Source organism: Felis catus (assembly GCF_018350175.1).
Source record: "Felis catus isolate Fca126 chromosome F1 unlocalized genomic scaffold, F.catus_Fca126_mat1.0 chrF1_random_Un_scaffold_34, whole genome shotgun sequence".
Classification (NCBI taxonomy): Eukaryota; Metazoa; Chordata; class Mammalia; order Carnivora; family Felidae; genus Felis; species Felis catus.
In genome coordinates this window covers 642,563-650,671 of record NW_025408522.1, presented here as the reverse complement: position 1 = coordinate 650,671, position 8,109 = coordinate 642,563, and the positions used below count along the sequence as shown (strand labels likewise).

General features: G+C 46.7%; 1 long non-coding RNA gene across 1 annotated transcript; it reads left to right on the top strand.

Moving 5' to 3' along the window:
* The first annotated feature begins 463 nt into the window (after positions 1 to 463).
* Positions 464 to 2,846, top strand: LOC123383652. Its single transcript, XR_006593584.1, has 2 exons — positions 464 to 2,315; positions 2,538 to 2,846. It is a non-coding gene; the product is annotated as an uncharacterized LOC123383652 (long non-coding RNA).
* Positions 2,847 to 8,109: the final 5,263 nt, after the last annotated feature.

Here is an 8,109-nt window from a genome sequence, read left to right as displayed (position 1 = left end):
TTATTGATTAGCCATCTCACAGCATTTCCACCCCTTGGTAATCCTAGTAAAGTGTATGAGGTTTAAATCTGTTGGTGGCTGACAAAGGTGTGAACTCAGAGCATTTATAGTCCATTTAGAACAATGTCTCTCAAAGTCAAAAACAACCACCGCTTCTCAATATTGGCATTGTATGAGTTTCATGTTTGCTTTCCTTTGTTCAGCTCAAGTTTGGAAATGTGTGAAAATGTACAAGAAGCACGAGAATTGAGAAGCACTTGACTTCTGAGGTAGGAAATTAGAAATAATTCTTAGATAATCTTAATATTTCCCCTTCTTGATGTCGTGCCACAATTCAGGTAAGTTTCCTTTGCTTTATTCTTTCTTTTTTTTTTTTTTTTTCAACGTTTATTTATTTTTGGGACAGAGAGAGACAGAGCATGAACGGGGGAGGGGCAGAGAGAGAGGGAGACACAGAATCGGAAACAGGCTCCAGGCTCTGAGCCATCAGCCCAGAGCCTGACGCGGGGCTCGAACTCCCGGACCGCGAGATCGTGACCTGGCTGAAGTCGGACGCTTAACCGACTGCGCCACCCAGGCACCCCAGCTTTATTCTTTACATAGTGTGCACTCGAGTTTTCTCCCTTCCATTATGTTCTGTTGTTTGTATTACTCCTAGATAACCAGGAAAGTGTAGGGAGACATATATTGTCAGGAGACAATATATGGGAAATCTGATGGATTTCAAAGTATTAAGTCATAGATCAATCCAAGAGTCATTATTTGTTGTCTACTTTTCTCCTTGTATTTGATATCCAAAATCAAGACCACAGGCCCAGCTCTCTTCTAAATTTGTGTCATTAAAGAAAATTTAAGACCACACCCTCTATCAGAAGCCCCCGCAAGTTGTCCTGGGAGTGCAAAGTACAAACATCATTTGTCTTGGGACAAAAGGAAAGGTTTCTACAGGTAGGAACAATTGAGGGGACATTGGGTGTAGCGGAGTTTGGCCACACAGTAAGGATGGATCAAAGTTCCCCGGAAAATGGGAAGGCTGAACACGTACCTACGAATTGAAACGGCTACAGTTTTTAATCGTCCTGCGAAGAAGCATGGGGTGAGGCTACCCCTGGTTATCAGGAGACAGAAATGTTTACTGAACGGAGCAACTGCAGGATCAGGTGGGTGTTTGCCTTCCAGTGGGCATTTCAGAAGGTAAGAGTGGATGCCTTAAGCCTGCATGAGGCCAGGGAACAGGGAAGTGCTGCCATCGTCTTTGACATAGCTCCACCTAGCGGCCAGCCGTGTTTACTACCACTCGGTTCACCCAACCTTCTTCGGGTGTCTGCCAAAGTCCCTCAAGAACTACAATCCCTCCGCTTTTCTACAGTTGAAGAATAAAGACCCAAATAAGTGAGACACAACAAAAACTCCTCAAATTTCATCGACAGATCACTAATAAAGATATTTAAAATGCGTGTAATTTACCAATTGTTGTTATGACCTTCCCATATTTTGAAGCTCAAATCTGTTTAAAATATGCTTCGTGGGCTTTGATACACCGATAATCTTATATGTTACTGTGCAGGAAAACGTGATGGCAGTAAGAGATTTCTACTTTCTAGTCACTGAGCGGCAACAAAATCAAAGTGAAGAATTTATCTCCCAGGATTGGAACCAAGCACAGCCAATTTCCATCTCCTCCTCAGCTTGGTACCCCACGGTTCCTCAAAACTAGGTTCTGGGCCCACATGTTTCAAATCGCTGAGCTAACGTGAGTGAGAATTCATATCCTATAGAAGCTAAGTGTATTAAGTAGTAAACCAGAAGGTTTTAATTTTAAACAGTGAGTCAAATTGAAATGGGAATTTTATGACACATTATGTGCTTGACAGATGAAGCATATTTGTGTAAGCAACATAACTATGGAGTATTGTATAGAGAGAGTTCATGTTCATGTCTGGTTTTGTCCACAAGACAAGGAAAACATGGTATTTATTGACCACAGATAATTCTTCACATTTATCAATCCTCACACTCAAAATGTCTGAAACTGCTGTTTCTTTTGAAAGTTCGGTTCCATGTGGAATAAAAACACACGTGGCACCATTTCTGTCATCAGGATATCTCAGTCCTCCCAGAATTAAATTAAAACATAATCGGATGATGAAATAGGTGAGTCCTGGTATGGTAGGGTGGCAAGAGGACCCTTTAACATAAGGAGCCCCTTCTGAATCAATCTCATTTCAGAACTGAGCCCCCTTTGAAAGGAGTTGGAAACCAGAGAAGAATCTCCTAGAGGAGGACTCCACTCTTCTGCAACCTCCTTTTTGCTGGTCAGTGTTCTACAAAAGGCACATGTGAGACAGCAAAGTGCAGGGGACGAATCCTTCTATGAATACAGCAAGTGTTATTGAGGTCACCTCCATCACAAACACAGTGTGTGCCCCTAGGGATACTGTATACGCCTGGGCTCTCTGTTCTAGGAGCTGTGGGTAGGAGTAGATTTTCAGTACCCAGGCTTGAGAGATGACATATTCTTTCTTTTCCCTGAACAGATCATGACTTGGACTGTTGTACGAGATGTTGAATTGAGTTTCTCCCATTGATTGGTTCAACCTCTCAGCTGCTGCTGTGGGTCTGAGCCACGGCCAGGTTGGAGTGGTTCTGCGAGTTGGGAGGATCTCTCAGCCTAGACTGGCAATCGCAGGCAGAAATAGAATGGGACCCACCCATGTCAACTACAGATTGTCTAGTAGCTCTATGGTAAAAAGAAACAAGTCAAAAATCAAATCATTGTAATGGGCAAAATGGTACCACTTCAACGTGTATTTGATTTCAAAAATACATTGTTTTTAAAACCTCAACAAGAAAGTTTCTTCTTCTTTTTTTTTTTTTTTTCTTATTCTGTCCTCAGAATCAGTGTGCATGTCACACTCAGAGCACGGCTCAATTCAGAGGAGCTGAATTCCAGGGGCTCGATTTCCACAGGTGGTTGGTGGCTACAATATTGGACACCCCAGGTCTGGTCTATTTTACCAGCTCAGGTCAAAGATGAATGACCAACTGAGACTTTAATTCTACCTGGCATCTCAAATATGAGAAGATATCAGAAGAGCAGCACCAAGAGTCACTTATGTTTATATTTGTAGTGCGTGGCATTTCCTAGTAGAGGGAGGACACATAGTAGGTACGTGACATGTCTATGCAAGCAAAGAGGATAAAAACCCCACGCAGTCCTGTTCCTTTAGGTCCTTAGGAAACTCTACTATCATGCTCATTTTCCCACAGAGAGTGGGTATGGCTGAAAATTTTAAATAAGGAAGGAGATGTCTCATCTGCCTCAGTTATCTTGAAAAACCCATGCTCCTGGCACAAAAACAGACACATAGACCAATGGAATAGAATAGAAACCCCAGAACTAGACCCACAAACGTATGGCCAACTCATCTTTGACAAAGCAGGAAAGAACATCCAATGGAAAAAAGACAGTCTCTTTAACAAATGGTGCTGGGAGAACTGGACAGCAACATGCAGAAGGTTGAAACTAGACCACTTTCTCACACCATTCACAAAAACAAACTCAAAATGGATAAAGGACCTGAATGTGAGACAGGAAACCATCAAAAGCCTAGAGGAGAAAGCAGGAAAAGACCTCTCTGACCTCAGCCGTAGCAATCTCTTACTCGGCACATCCCCAAAGGCAAGGGAATTAAAAGCAAAAATGAATTACTGGGACCTTAGGAAGATAAAAAGCTTCTGCACTGCAAAAGAAACAACCAACAAAACTAAAAGGCAACCAACGGAATGGGAAAAGATATTTGCAAATGACATATCGGACAAAGGGCTAGTATCCAAAATCTATAAAGAGCTCACCAAACTCCACACCCGAAAAACAAATAACCCAGTGAAGAAATCGGCAGAAAACATGAATAGACACTTGTCTAAAGAGGACATCCGGATGGCCAAGAGGCACATGAAAAGATGCTCAACGTCGCTCCTTATCAGGGAAATACAAATCAAAACCATACACAGATATCACCTCACGCCAGTCGGAGTCGCCAAAATGAACAAATCAGGAGACTATAGATGCTGGAGAGGATGTGGAGAAATGGGAACCCTCTTGCACTGTTGGTGGGAATGCAAATTGGTGCAGCCGCTCTGGAAAACAGTGTGGAGGTTCCTCAGAAAATTAAAAATAGACCTACCCTATGACCCAGCAATAGCACTGCTAGGAATTTACTCAAGGGATACAGGAGTACTGATGCATAGGGGCACTTGTACCCCAATGTTTATAGCAGCACTCTCAACAATAGCCAAATTATGGAAAGAGCCTAAATGTCCATCAACTGATGAATGGGTAAAGAAATTGTGGTTTATATACACAATGGAGTACTACAGGGCAATGAGAAAGAAAGAAATATGGCCCTTTGTAGCAACGTGGATGGAACTGGAGAGTGTGATGCTAAGTGAAATAAGCCATACAGAGAAAGACAGATACCATATGTTTTCACTCTTATGTGGATCCTGAGACTTAACAGAAACCCATGGGGGAGGGGAAGGAAGAAAACAAAAAGAGGTTAGAGTGGGAGAGAGAGCCAAAGCATAAGAGACTCTTAAAAACTGAGAACAAACTGAGGGTTGATGGGGGGTGGGAGGGAGGGAAGGGTGGGTGATGGGTATTGAGGAGGGCACCTTTTGGGCTGAGCACTGGGTGTTGTATGGAAACCATTTTGACAATAAATTTCATATATTGAAAAAATAAATAAATAAATAAATAAATAAAACAAAAAAATAATATTAAATAAATAAATACCATGCAAATTAAAAAGGAAAGAAAGAAAGAAAGAAAAACCCATGTTCCTAAAATGTGGTGATGTCCGCTGCCTCCAGTGTGTCAATTCATGCCAGAAGGAGCCCTGTGAGGATGGTTTGTTGTGCCCATTTTGTCTGTGCTCATTCAGAAAGATAAGATCAAGACAGGTGGTCAGCTGGGGAAGCTGGTGTCCGAGATCGAGGAACTGGAGTGGCCTTGGAGACCTATTCTCATCCTTTTCACAGAAGGATGCTGAAACACCAAGGTGAGGCAACTGTCCTGTCCCAGGTCCTCTGACTCACGTCTGGGGACAGGAGGTAGGAATTGGCCTTGGCTAAGTTAGATGTTGAAACACAAGGTCCAAGCAAGCATAGGTGGCCCTTATAGACCGGATCCTTTCCCATGGGCAAGGAAAGCTTTACTACTCTCCCAGGGGGAAACAGACCAGCTCCTCTCTACACAAAGCTCCAATTGGGGAAGCTAACGAAAAGAATTACAAGAGGAAAAGCCCAAGTCCCACCCTCTGGGCCCTGTGCGGAACAAGAGGTCTAATGATACAGGGTGGTGAGAGTGGTGACCCTGCTCCCCACCCCACATGCAATACAGACTATCATGACCCCTGCACAGTCACAATGGACTGTGAAACTCTCCCCTCTTTTCCTCACTCATAATCCTTCTTCCTAACACCCCATCAAACTTTGCCTACAGCTTTCAATTAAACCACAATCAGTACGCGTCCTATTGAAATCATGAATTATATGTCTTTAGCATATTCCAGCAAGGTAAGGTCACAGAAGACACTGATTTTTAAAATATAATACAAGTTCTATTTCTTATATTTATTTACAAAATTGGAAAGAGACATGTAAGTAACTGGAAAACCTTACTCCTTAACATATTCCAAGCTAGCACTGCATTGAATTTGCTTCAAAATTGTCTGCTCTCTTTGGTTTTTCTGCATATATGACAAATCTGTAGAATCCCAGTCTGAGAAATGGTGCCACAAGGTGACCCAGGGCGTCCAGAGGACTCTGAAGGGTTTGAGGGGATGACTGGCCTTGGGAAACTCCCAGCCCGGACTGGAGGCTGCTGTGGCCCCTATCTAAAGACAGGCTGCTCTATGCCCATGAGGATGCGGAGCTGAGCCCTGGGAACCACCTTACTTGATTCACAGGGAGACCCCCGGCCTCTGTCCTCCTCCCTCTTTGCCTGGGAGCCTGAACTGGGAAAAACCCAGCCTACCCTGCACTATCTCACCTTGTTGAGTGGCTGATGTGCTCGCTGTTTCCCTTGAGAGGGTTGGGCAGCATAGGGTCCTGCAGGACTGAGATGTTGAACCCTCCAGGGACACGTTTCCCAAAGAACACAATGTGACCTGCTCCATGTGGCCCCGCAGGGGCCTCCAGCCCTGTCGTCCAAATGCAGGAGTCAGTGGAGGCAGGAGTCAGTGGCCCAACAAAGTTAGGGCTGGGCAGGGCATGGCTATCTGCGCCCTGGGCTATGTTGTCAGTACACCCTTCACTTGTGGAACGTGGCCATAACCTTCATGTCCTGCTGCAAGGTCACGTGCATTGTGGGCTGCCCCAGCGAGCTCCTGGGCATTCCGGTTCCCTGAAGGGCACTTGTTTGCCTTCTGCACTTCCTCCTGCCTCTCTGCACTCCATTTCCTCCTCCTGTTCCACTCCATGCCCCTTCTTTCCTGACACATTCTCTTTCATCCACGACAGGAGGATTTCTGGAATCAGATTCCTGATGGAATCATTCTTGTTTTAAAATTGTGTGATCTTGGTAGCTGTAAGGCAGAAGACAGTCATGTGATTGCAGAGGCCCCCATCCCCATCTCTGGGGCAGGAGAGCACCAAGACGGGCTCGGCCAGGGCAGACACAGGCTCCCGGGGGGCCCTCCGGCAGAGCGATCCCAGCCCTCCTCATTCCAGCCTGGTGCCCAAGCCACCACACAGGGCTGCTCAGCCCTGGGAACAGGGTGCTGCTGGGAAAGCTGGTGACGGGATGCTGGGGAGATTATATAGACACTGGAGATGCTAGGCCCTCCTGGGCCTGGATGGGACTGGGTCCTTCAGGATGGGAATCATCCAAAGAGGGAGCAGGGAAGAGTCACACAGGAGACTTAAGCGCCAGAAATAGATAGAAAAGAGCCAGAAGTAGGAAGTAAATTATATGCAGATGGCTAGTGTCTGAATCCTAACCCTCCGGATCTGTAAAACAGACTTCTGCGTGCACAAGGGCAGCGACAGTGATGGGGTGGCCGTGGGAAAGAGAGGATGAGGTCAGGGGAGGTGAGAACTCAGGCTGCTGCTTCTGGGATTACATCCCTGACCCCAGATGGCAACTGTGCCCTCACACTACAATCCCCCTGGGGCCCTCTTCCCACCTTTCTCCAATGTGATGAGGAGCAGGTCCAGGGACTCCAGGCCCTTCCTAGTCCTCAGATCCCATGCCTGGGACCAGGAAGCAGCACCTGAGCCACCCCGTCCCTCCAAGAGGCAGTCACTGTCCCTAGGACTTTGTGTGCAATACACTGCCCGCCTCCCAACTTCCCTCTCCAATGACCACCTGGACTCCTTCCTCCCTCCAGATTCCTGTCCATTTCCCGTCTCCTGGTCAGCCTCCACCTTTGTATTTTCCTCCAATATGGGGAGAGTGGAACCCAAGTGTGCATGCCATGGCTATACTGCCACCTTCCCTAACCAATCAATCCATCAACTAATCAATCCAGCCAAATCCAGGGGCACCTTCATGGTTGTGCTGGGCCATTGGAGAAGACAATCCATTCCCCATACCGTGTGGCTGGCCTGTGCCTGCTCTGACCTTAGGTACCTGGGGGACACTGGGCGTTCCCACAGCCCTTTCCTCCACATTAGTCCCAGCCCCTTAGGGACAGTGACCGTGACATTAGAGGTAACATAACTTGCCCAAAGTCCCCCAGTCTATAGGTGAAGCGAGGGGAAAACATCAACAGGTGCAGCCGTAGAAACCCCTGTGCCTGCCAGCCTCTGCCCTGAGCACTGGAAGGAGTGGGCGAGGACCCAGACAGGCACAAGAAAGATCACACGGAGGGCTATAACCGTGGTGTGGGGAGCAGGCCCATTGCTGTGTGGCTGGAGGAGTGGGATCTGACAGGGGCAGGAACCCCAGCCCCACTGCCAAGAGCCTCTTTCCTGGGGCTGTTCACTCCCAGGAGACAGCTCAGCGGGGCCTGGAGACCCAGTGTGTGTGAGGGCCCAGTGGCATTCACACAGGCCTCTAGAAATCCTGCCAACCAGGGAGGGTATCAGCGTGTGTGTGTGGGGGGG